The sequence below is a fragment of the Meles meles genome, chromosome X (genome assembly GCF_922984935.1).
Source record: "Meles meles chromosome X, mMelMel3.1 paternal haplotype, whole genome shotgun sequence".
Lineage (NCBI taxonomy): Eukaryota > Metazoa > Chordata > Mammalia > Carnivora > Mustelidae > Meles > Meles meles.
In genome coordinates this window covers 86645240-86654499 of record NC_060087.1, presented here as the reverse complement: position 1 = coordinate 86654499, position 9260 = coordinate 86645240, and positions in this window count along the sequence as shown.

Below are 9260 nucleotides of genomic sequence, written 5' to 3'. Positions count from 1 at the left end.
TCTGACCCTGATCTGCCAGTCTGCTTTCTAGTTTGTTAGGTCCTCTTGGTGTGTATTAGAGGTCAGCTTTCCTTCCACCTTTCCCTAGCTTGAACTTGTATTAATCTTCACTGCCTTTTAACTAGGAGCCTGTGCTATTTTACCTCCCCTGATGCCTAATATTTGAGAGTCACCAAACTTCAGAGAAATTCAACAAAAGCAGATTTTAAATGATGATTCACTTTTTTTTAAGATTTCATCCATCCATTTGACAGACAGAGATCACAAGTAGGCAGAGAGGCAGGCAGAGAGAGAGGGGGATGCAGGATCCCTGCTGAGCAGAGAGCCCAATGCGGTGCTTGATCCCAGGACCCTGAGTTCATGATCTGAGCTGAAGGCAGAGGCTTAACCCACTGAGCCACCCAGGCGCCCCTGTGATGATCCACTTTTAAAGAATGTTTACTGCACATCTTCTCACAACTTAGGTCCGTGTGACGAGTATTATTAGTCACAGTTTTAGGTGTGGAAATGGTGTTTTGGAAAGTCAAGTGAACTACTAAAGTCACACAATAAGTCAATGGTGGAACCTATGTATTCTTGCTTCTAAACCAGTTGAAGAACTTCTAAACCCAGGCATGTTTCCATGCCTGGCAAAATGAAATATGAGTCCAAAATCCTAGTGTAAAGAACTATTTTTACTTTCCTCTCTGACAACAGCAAGGAGGCAGTACATGGTGGGGTGAAGAGCCTTGATGCTGGAGCCAGACTCCTCATATGTGGAAATCATAAATCATAGGTGGTTTATTAGCTGTGTGATCCTGAACAAGTGAATTTACCTCTCTGTGCTTCAGTTTTCTCTTTATAAACTAGGGGAAATAATAATATCACTTCACTGTGTTGTGGTGAGAATTACATAATACCTACTTGCTTATACAGGTAGTCCTCACTTATTTGCAGGGGATATATTCCAAGACCCCCAGTGGATGCCTTGGATAGTACTAAACTCTCTATATACTGTTTTTTCCATTATATGTACATACCTATGATAAACTTTAATTTCTAAATTAGGCACAAAAAGAGATTAACAACAATAATAAAATGGAACAATTATAACAATATACCTTAATAAAAGTTATGTAAATGTTGTCACTCTCAAAATCTTATTGTGCAGTACTCATCCTTTTTCTGATGATGATGATGATGATGTGAATGATAAAATGCCTACATGATGAGATGAAATAAGGTGAAATTACGTAAGCATTGTGATGTAGCATTAGGCTACTACCTGTGAGGGCCTGTATGAGGGCCTGGTTAGCCAGAGGAACATACTTGCAAACCCCAGATATAGGGGCGGGCCAGGCCGGATGGAGTCATCCAATCAGTGGGGCGCACATGTACGTATTGCCCACTGAGCATGACTGTGCAGTTTTCCCTCTGTGTTACAATCTCATTGGCCACCTGTGGGTGGGCTGGGCTCAACCACCTCTATAAAGGTTAATCTGTGAGGCTGGGGGTGGGTGGGGAGTAGTAGTAGTCATTGGGGTAGTCATTGGGGTAGTCGGGGTAGTCTGGGTCGTCGGGGAGCGGCCTCATCGGGGGTCGTCACCTCTTCCTAAGAGACGGCCCCTACTGGTCTGTTTGATTTCCGATGCTTGGCGCGAAATAAAGCTTTGCTTGACTTTCGCTTTGCATCAGTCTCATTCCTTTGATCACGGACCCTAACACTACCAACCTCTGACAATATGTGAGAAGGAGGATCATCTGCTTCTGGACTGCAGATAACTGAAAGTGTGGAAAATGACAGTTAAATGGCAATTACTGTACAAATGCCTAGAATATAGTAAGAACTCAATAAATACTATTTTTATTGATATTCTTTTATTGCTGAGTGGTTCTATTGTATGGATAAACCATAATTTCAGTGGTTTCTTAACAAGTTAAACATACATCTACCACATGATTCAGCCAATTCCATTTCTAGATATTCTCTCAAAAGAAATGAAAGCCTTTGTATATACAAAGACTTACACTTGAATACACAGACTGTGGTATATCCCTAGAGTGGAATACTACTCAGTAATAAAAATGCAGGAGCATGGATGAATCTCAAAATATATATGCTGAGTGAAATAAGCCAGAAAAAAAGGTATATACTATATTATTCCATTTATATAAAACTATATAAAATTCAAAGTAATCTATAGTGACAGAATGCAGATCTGTGTTTGCCTGGGGTCAAGGCTGTGTTTGAGAGAAAGGAGGAAACTTTTTTGGCTGACAGACATGCTCATTTTCTTGATTGAGGTGATGGCTGTACAAGGTCATATATATATATGTCTTGTTAAAATTCTATTTTATTGTGGTAAGAACATTTAACGTGAGACTACTCTATTAACAGATTTTTAATGTGTACAGTACAGCACTGTTATCTATTGACACAATGTTGCACAAGAGATCTCTAGAACCTATTGACTTTAAATAACTGAATTTTTATGTCTGTTGATTGGCAACTCCTTCTTCCCTCTTCCCCTAGCCACTGGAACTATCATTTTATTCTTTGCTTTTATGAATTTGATTATTTTGGATACAAATTCTATCAAATTTGTTTGCTGATACCAATGCCTGGCAAACAGTAAGAACTCAATAAATGCTAGCTATTATTATTGTTATTGCAGGGGTCTAAGGCCCTAATATTTCCACTGTTGATTCAATTCTATCAGGGTAGAGTCTATATTAAAGAGATTATTTCTGGTTTTTGGATTAGGTTAGCTTAACTCACTAGGGTGTAGCTGTAGTTGTCAGTCTTTGTTTGCTGGTTAACACTCTACTGGTTGTTCTATTCATATCAATAAATCTATTTGAAAGGGATGGTAGCTTACAATGATGTCAGCCATGTGCAACATAGCAAAGCACAGCAAAGAGGCAATGTTGGTGACCTAGCAATGCCTCTAGCAGTGACTGAATGCTAAATTGAGGAAGGTTTCTTAGCTGATAGTACCTAGGACAGCAGTTCATAGCATTGCTCTTACAAGCAATGGTGGGCAGGTGCCAACCTGGATATCAGCTGGAAAATCTCTCCATGTGTCCTGAACACCCATACATTTGCTTGCATGCAATGTCCGCCTGAGATCTGAGAATGTTGGTACTCACAGGCAAGGTAAGACTATTCCATTTTAGATATGTCACAGGTCAAATCCTATTGCCCAAAGCAACAATTCCAGTCAAATCTTTCTATTACAGGCTTAGAGTCCAGTAAGAATCTTGATCCTATCCCACAACCCCAATAATTCATAGGTGGCACATGGTAAACTGAAAGATCAGAACTCTCCAAATCAAATACCAATATATCACACTACTTCAGGAAAACTTCCACAGTAGGAAAACATTCTATATTCATTTCAGGAGAAAAATATTTGTAGTATTTTACCAGGATGGGAAATTGCCTCCATGGTTCATTTATGCCAGGTGAATTTCCAAAGGGAATTGCAACTGTAGTACCCAGAGAGGTACATATGCAAGAAATTTACTAGGCAGGAGGAAAAAAAATCTTCATGGTATTCTCCCCAAAGGGAAATTTCTGTAACATTTTTCTGACAGGCAAGTAATAAGTATTCACACAGGAGCATATTGCTTATATTCCCCTGACAGGCAAGAACGTTTTTTACCCAGGCAAAAAATACAGAGGATGAACTGCAGGTATATTTCTTGTACTAATCCAGGTGCAAGATTTCACTGCTTAAGTGAAGCCAAAGGCAAAGAGTCAGTAAAGTACTCTAAGACTATAACAGGAGAAAAAAGTAGATCTTGAGGTAAAGACGAAAGACAAGTCTTCGGAGTTCCTGTGTACTTAAGCTGGCTTCAGTGTCTAGAAAACACATGAACCTTTTGGATCCATCTTTTCTTATCTCTAACCTGGGGAAATAGGGCTATTAAGAATATAATCTGGGGCGCCTGGGTGGCTCAGTGGTTAAGCCTCTGCCTTCGGCTCAGGTCATGATCTCAGGGTCCTGGGATCGAGTCCCGCATCGGGCTCTCTGCTCCATGGGGAGCCTGCTTCCTCCTCTCTCTCTCTCTCTCTCTCTCTCTGCCTGCCTTTCTGCCTACTTGTGATCTCTGTCTGTCAAATAAATAAATAAAGAAAGAATATTATCTACAGGTAATGGCTATTATGGATCAATGAGCAGCATTATATTTGCATCCTCTTCTTGTACTAATATTTTATACTTTTTTATTAAAAATTATATATATCTCAGGGCACCTGAGTGGCTCAGTCAGTTAAGTGGCTGTCTTCTGCTCAGGTCGTGATCTCAGGCTCCTGGGATTGAGCCCCATGTCAGGCTCCTCTGCTCAATAAGGAGTTTCCTTCTCACTCTCCCTCTGTGCTCTCTCTCCCTCCCTCCCTCCCTCTCTCTCAAATAAATAAATAAAATCTTTAAATATGTATATATATATATATATCAACAACAACAATAATACTAATAATTAGCCTTGAATTTTATATATATTCATTTATTATATATTATAAAATATATTAAAATATATATTTATATATTATATATTATATACATATTATATACAATATATATTAAAATAAATATTAAATATATATTTTATTTTTTAATATATATATCAACAACAACAATAATACTAATAATTAGCCTTGAGAACTGAAAAGGAAACACAATCCCAGTTTATTGGCCAGATGCAATGAAATTTATTGTGAGTTGCCAGTACTCCCTAACAATGGCAACCATCAGTTAGCAAAGGAATTCTAGAGAGAAGAGAAATGTCAGCAGAAATTCCATGGTGACTGACAGTAATTAGTCAAGAATGTACGTTTATCTCTGACTACATGTGATAGTACCTGTAGTCTCAGATATTCACTGAAAGGATGCACTGGATGTCTCTAAATTGCTTATCTAGGCACTTCGATGTCCTGCTCTATGAGGTTAATGGTATGAGCTTTAGTGGCAGTCCAGCTGGTTGCAGAATGGCTTCAGCAGGCTCACCACAGATATTAAGATAACCAACAAGTAACATTAAATAGTTGTTTCATATATGGGTCAAAAGAGAATGGTGAGGGTAAGAACTGCCAGGTTTTATGGAGAGGAGCAGCAAATAAATATGCCTTTATTCTCTCAGGGATGTGGCTTGGTCTATTATTCTGTTATTCCCTCTAGTGCTTCTCTCCAGGGATCTGTTGACATCTCAGTTTTCAAATCTTTGTTCTTGCTTTCTATTCAAGCTTCTCATTCCTTCTCCATTCTCTATCCTTTTCTGTCCCATTCCAAATTCCATTTCTTACTGTAATTTTTGTGACTTCCTACCACCCTATAATAAGCTCCCTGAGGTACCGTCCAAGGTACCCTTTCCCCAAGTTATCAGGGATCTCACTTTGCCCAAAAATTCCTAGGAATCCTTTCCCATCCACCAGGTCATTCCACTGAAGCAGACCGTACTCCATTTAATTAGTTTTTTCCACTCTTAATACCATTCTATCAATGCCCATTTTCCATGCAATGTTAGTAAGCTCACTTTTTTTAGTGGTTAATGAGTTACTCTAGCTCTTATCATTGTGTCTTGTATTGCATCTTAGCTGGAAACTTTCTGGAGATAATGTTGTGGCCCCAAATAATTACTTCAATAATGAAAACCATGAGAGTCTCTGGACTCCAGGAACCAAACTGAGGGTTGCAAAAGGGAGGTTAGGCGGGGATAGGCTTGGGGGGATAAGGTAACTGGATGATGGGCATTAAGGAGGGCATGTGATCTGATGAGCACTGGGTATTATATGCAACTAATGAATCATTGAAAACTACATCAAAAACTAATGATGTACTTTATGTTGGCTAATTAAACTTAATAATAAAAAAATGGAAGAAATAAAATACTAGAAAGCCAACCATGCAGGGAGAGATCTTTCTGGTCAGGAAAAATCCTTGGGATAGGACAGTGGTCCCCAGATCATACCTTCAACAGCATTCAATTGCAGAATTTGTCCAGATAACAAGTCTGCTGCATGTTAGCAGTCAGCAGGGTTCTGGTGCATCCATCCCTGAAAAGAAGAGGGCAGAGTGAGAAGTTACCAGGCAAGATGAACTCTGAATTACACAGGGCTAGATGTTACCTGTCCCACTGAAAGGTCAGTGTTTTCTACCAAAAAATGTTAACAAATATAAAAGTAACAAATTATACAATAAAAATATACATAAGACACTCATAACCAGAAACAATCAAGCAACCAAATAATTATGGGAATTCAAATGGCAAGACCTTCACAAGTTTCTAACTCAGTTGCTAATATCTTTCCACCTCCCTTCTATAGAGTAGGAGCAGGAGCATCATTATACCAAAGCTGTTTTTTACCAAGTGCTTGAGGAGGCGCTTACATTTAATTGCAGCCAGTCAACCTACCTCCAGGATCCCTTAGGCACGAATGGATCAGGGGAAAGGCAGGATGTAGGTGGGAGATGAATTAGGTCCTTCCCAATGTATGCTAATGTGCTTTCACCTGCATTTCCCTTATCCAAGAAGACTTTAATGGGTCCAAAGAAACTGAACTCCCTACTGCAGTAAAATGTTTGTTTTCAGATCTTCTCCCTCTTGGTAAAGGGATTAGGAGTAAAGGCCTGTCCAGCTAGGATCCCTGATCATTAAAGGTCACATAGAAATATTCACAAAGCATCTTGAAAATGTCATGATTCATGAGACAATTGGCCTGAAAGAATATATATAGGTCTAGTGTCCAGCATTAATTCTGGGTAATGGTGAGCCTGAAAAAGAAAACTAAGAAAGACAATGATGACTATCCCCAGAAATTCTCTGCCCTGGTCAATCTGCTCCCCTTCAATGTTAACTTTATACTAGAAGCTTTAACAGATAAACCCTGAAATCTCAGTAGCTTAACACAATAGAAGTCTTACTTAAGCAAAGTCTAAAATTGATGTTCCTCATGAGTGAGGGATAATCACAGTTATCTGTGCATCCACACTGGTGGAGGCTCTGCCAGATTTAATACATTGATTCCATTGATTCAGGGCATCAATATCAAACCAGTAGAAGGGAGAAGAGAAACTGTGGGAGATCACATGGGAGAATTTTACAACCCAGTACTAAAAGTACATTACAACTTCTACCCACATTCCATTGGCCAGAACTCAGTTAAATGGCCACATTTCTTCGTGTGGAGGTTAGGAAATATACTTCATGTGTCTAGAAAGAAAAGAAAACCAATTTGGCGAATAACTAGGCAGTCTTTGCAACATATCCCATTCTCATCCCTACCTCTGGTAGTCCTTTTCTAAATCTCCTCTGAACACCTCTTCTTCAAATTCAGCTTAACCTTCCCAATTCCAATCAAGCCTTCCCTGGTCGCCCAAGCCCTTATGTATATCCTCATTTCACAGACATTTTTAACTCACTACTTCCCAAAGTATGGTTTATAGATCTCTGACAGGAGAATAACCTAGAAATCTTGATAAAATGCAAATTCCTGGGCACCATCCACACCCTGCAACATCAGACTCCCTAGAAGATCAGGAATTTGTGTGTTTAACTGATCAGAGGTGATTCCAAAGCATACTAATGTATGAAATCACTGACCTGGAAGACGTGTAGTCTCTGCTCTTGATTTTTTAAAAAAGATTATTTATTTAAGCAATCTCTGTACCCAATATGGGGCTCAGACTCATGACCCTAAGATTAAGAGCCATATGCTCCACTAACTGAGCCAGCCAGGCAAGCCTCTGCTCTTGATTATATTAGATTTATAATATTTCTGTAATATTTTTCCATCTCCAAGTAATCTCCAACAAAATCTTAGGCTTTTTGTAGACTGAGGTGATGTTTTTCCTCCTATTATTTCTTCTACAGTGTCTAACTCTGTGTTGGGCACATAATAGAAGCTCAAAATGCATTGCCAAGTTTATTATGGATTGACCAATGGAATAGGTGGCTGCCAAGTAAAATTCACTAGATAAAGAGGATTTTTCAAAACAAAAACTAGCCAATCACATTGAAAAGGGGATGATAAGAAGAAGCAAAAGGAAGAAGTACATTACACCATGACTAATGAACATAAAGAATGTGTTCCCCTCAAGAGAGAATTTATATAAATAATTTTGAAATTATAGATCTAAAACAGGACACTAAGAGAAACAAGGAAGTTGAAGGACCTATGAAAGTTTTGATGGCATTGACAAAAGACACATCTGCCCTTCAACCATCCCCTTGTACCTTTTTGAAATGGAATGTTTGTCTGGACTATGAGAAAGACCAGGTATCACAGGGGCAGAGTTGTGACAAAATTGGGTATATGCTGTGCAACCAACTGTGTACATTTAGACCAGGTCACTGACTCATGTACTATGTGGCCATGAACTCACAAAATAAGCCAATGTTCAACTCTGCTCCCTTACCGTCCCTCTATTCTTGCTCATGCTCTCCACTCCCCTGCTCCAAAAAAATTCGGCTTTGCATGTGAGCCTTTGCTTTCATCTCTTGTTTCTCTTCTATTCTCACTATTTGTACTTTAAAAAATGAGTCTTGGCTTCTTTGATTTTTAATTTTTGGCACTCAGTAAATATATGACTCTCATTTCTTGTCACTTTGGAAATAAAACATTTTAAGTCCCAAATCAAGCATTTTGGCCCAGCTGCTGGTCTACTGAACACTGGACAGTTTCCAGAGATGATCCTTGCTATTCCTTACCTATTCTAAAATCACAGAATAATGATTGCTATAAGGCAATATGCCATTTTCCTCTGAACTCATCTGAGCTAAAGAGTAGGGTGGGGAGGGACAGAATATTTAGCTTTTAAACATGGGCAAATCTCCTATTTCTCAATCCCTGGCCAGGGGCCAGTATGATCAAGATTTTCATAAGTACCATCTGCAATAATAGTATCTTATATTTATGGAGTGTTTATTTTGTGCCAGACACTGTCCCACTTTACCTTTATTATCTAATTTTGTACACACAATGACCCATTAGATAGGTACTATCATCATTCTTTCCAAAAGAGGAAACTGAATCTCAGGAATTAGATAACTTTCCCTAAATCACACATCTGGGAACTTGCTGATCTGGATTTGAACAGAGACATGTCTGACTCCAGAGCACACATGAAAACTACACTATAACTATACAAAGACACTGGTATCATTGGAAGGAGTTCACATTGAATAATTGCAAGGAGTCATTTTCAATAGGTCTGTTCAACCATAATATTGTCTATCAATGAACATAAGCTTCCTGCAGGCAGAGGACATATGTAATCTAT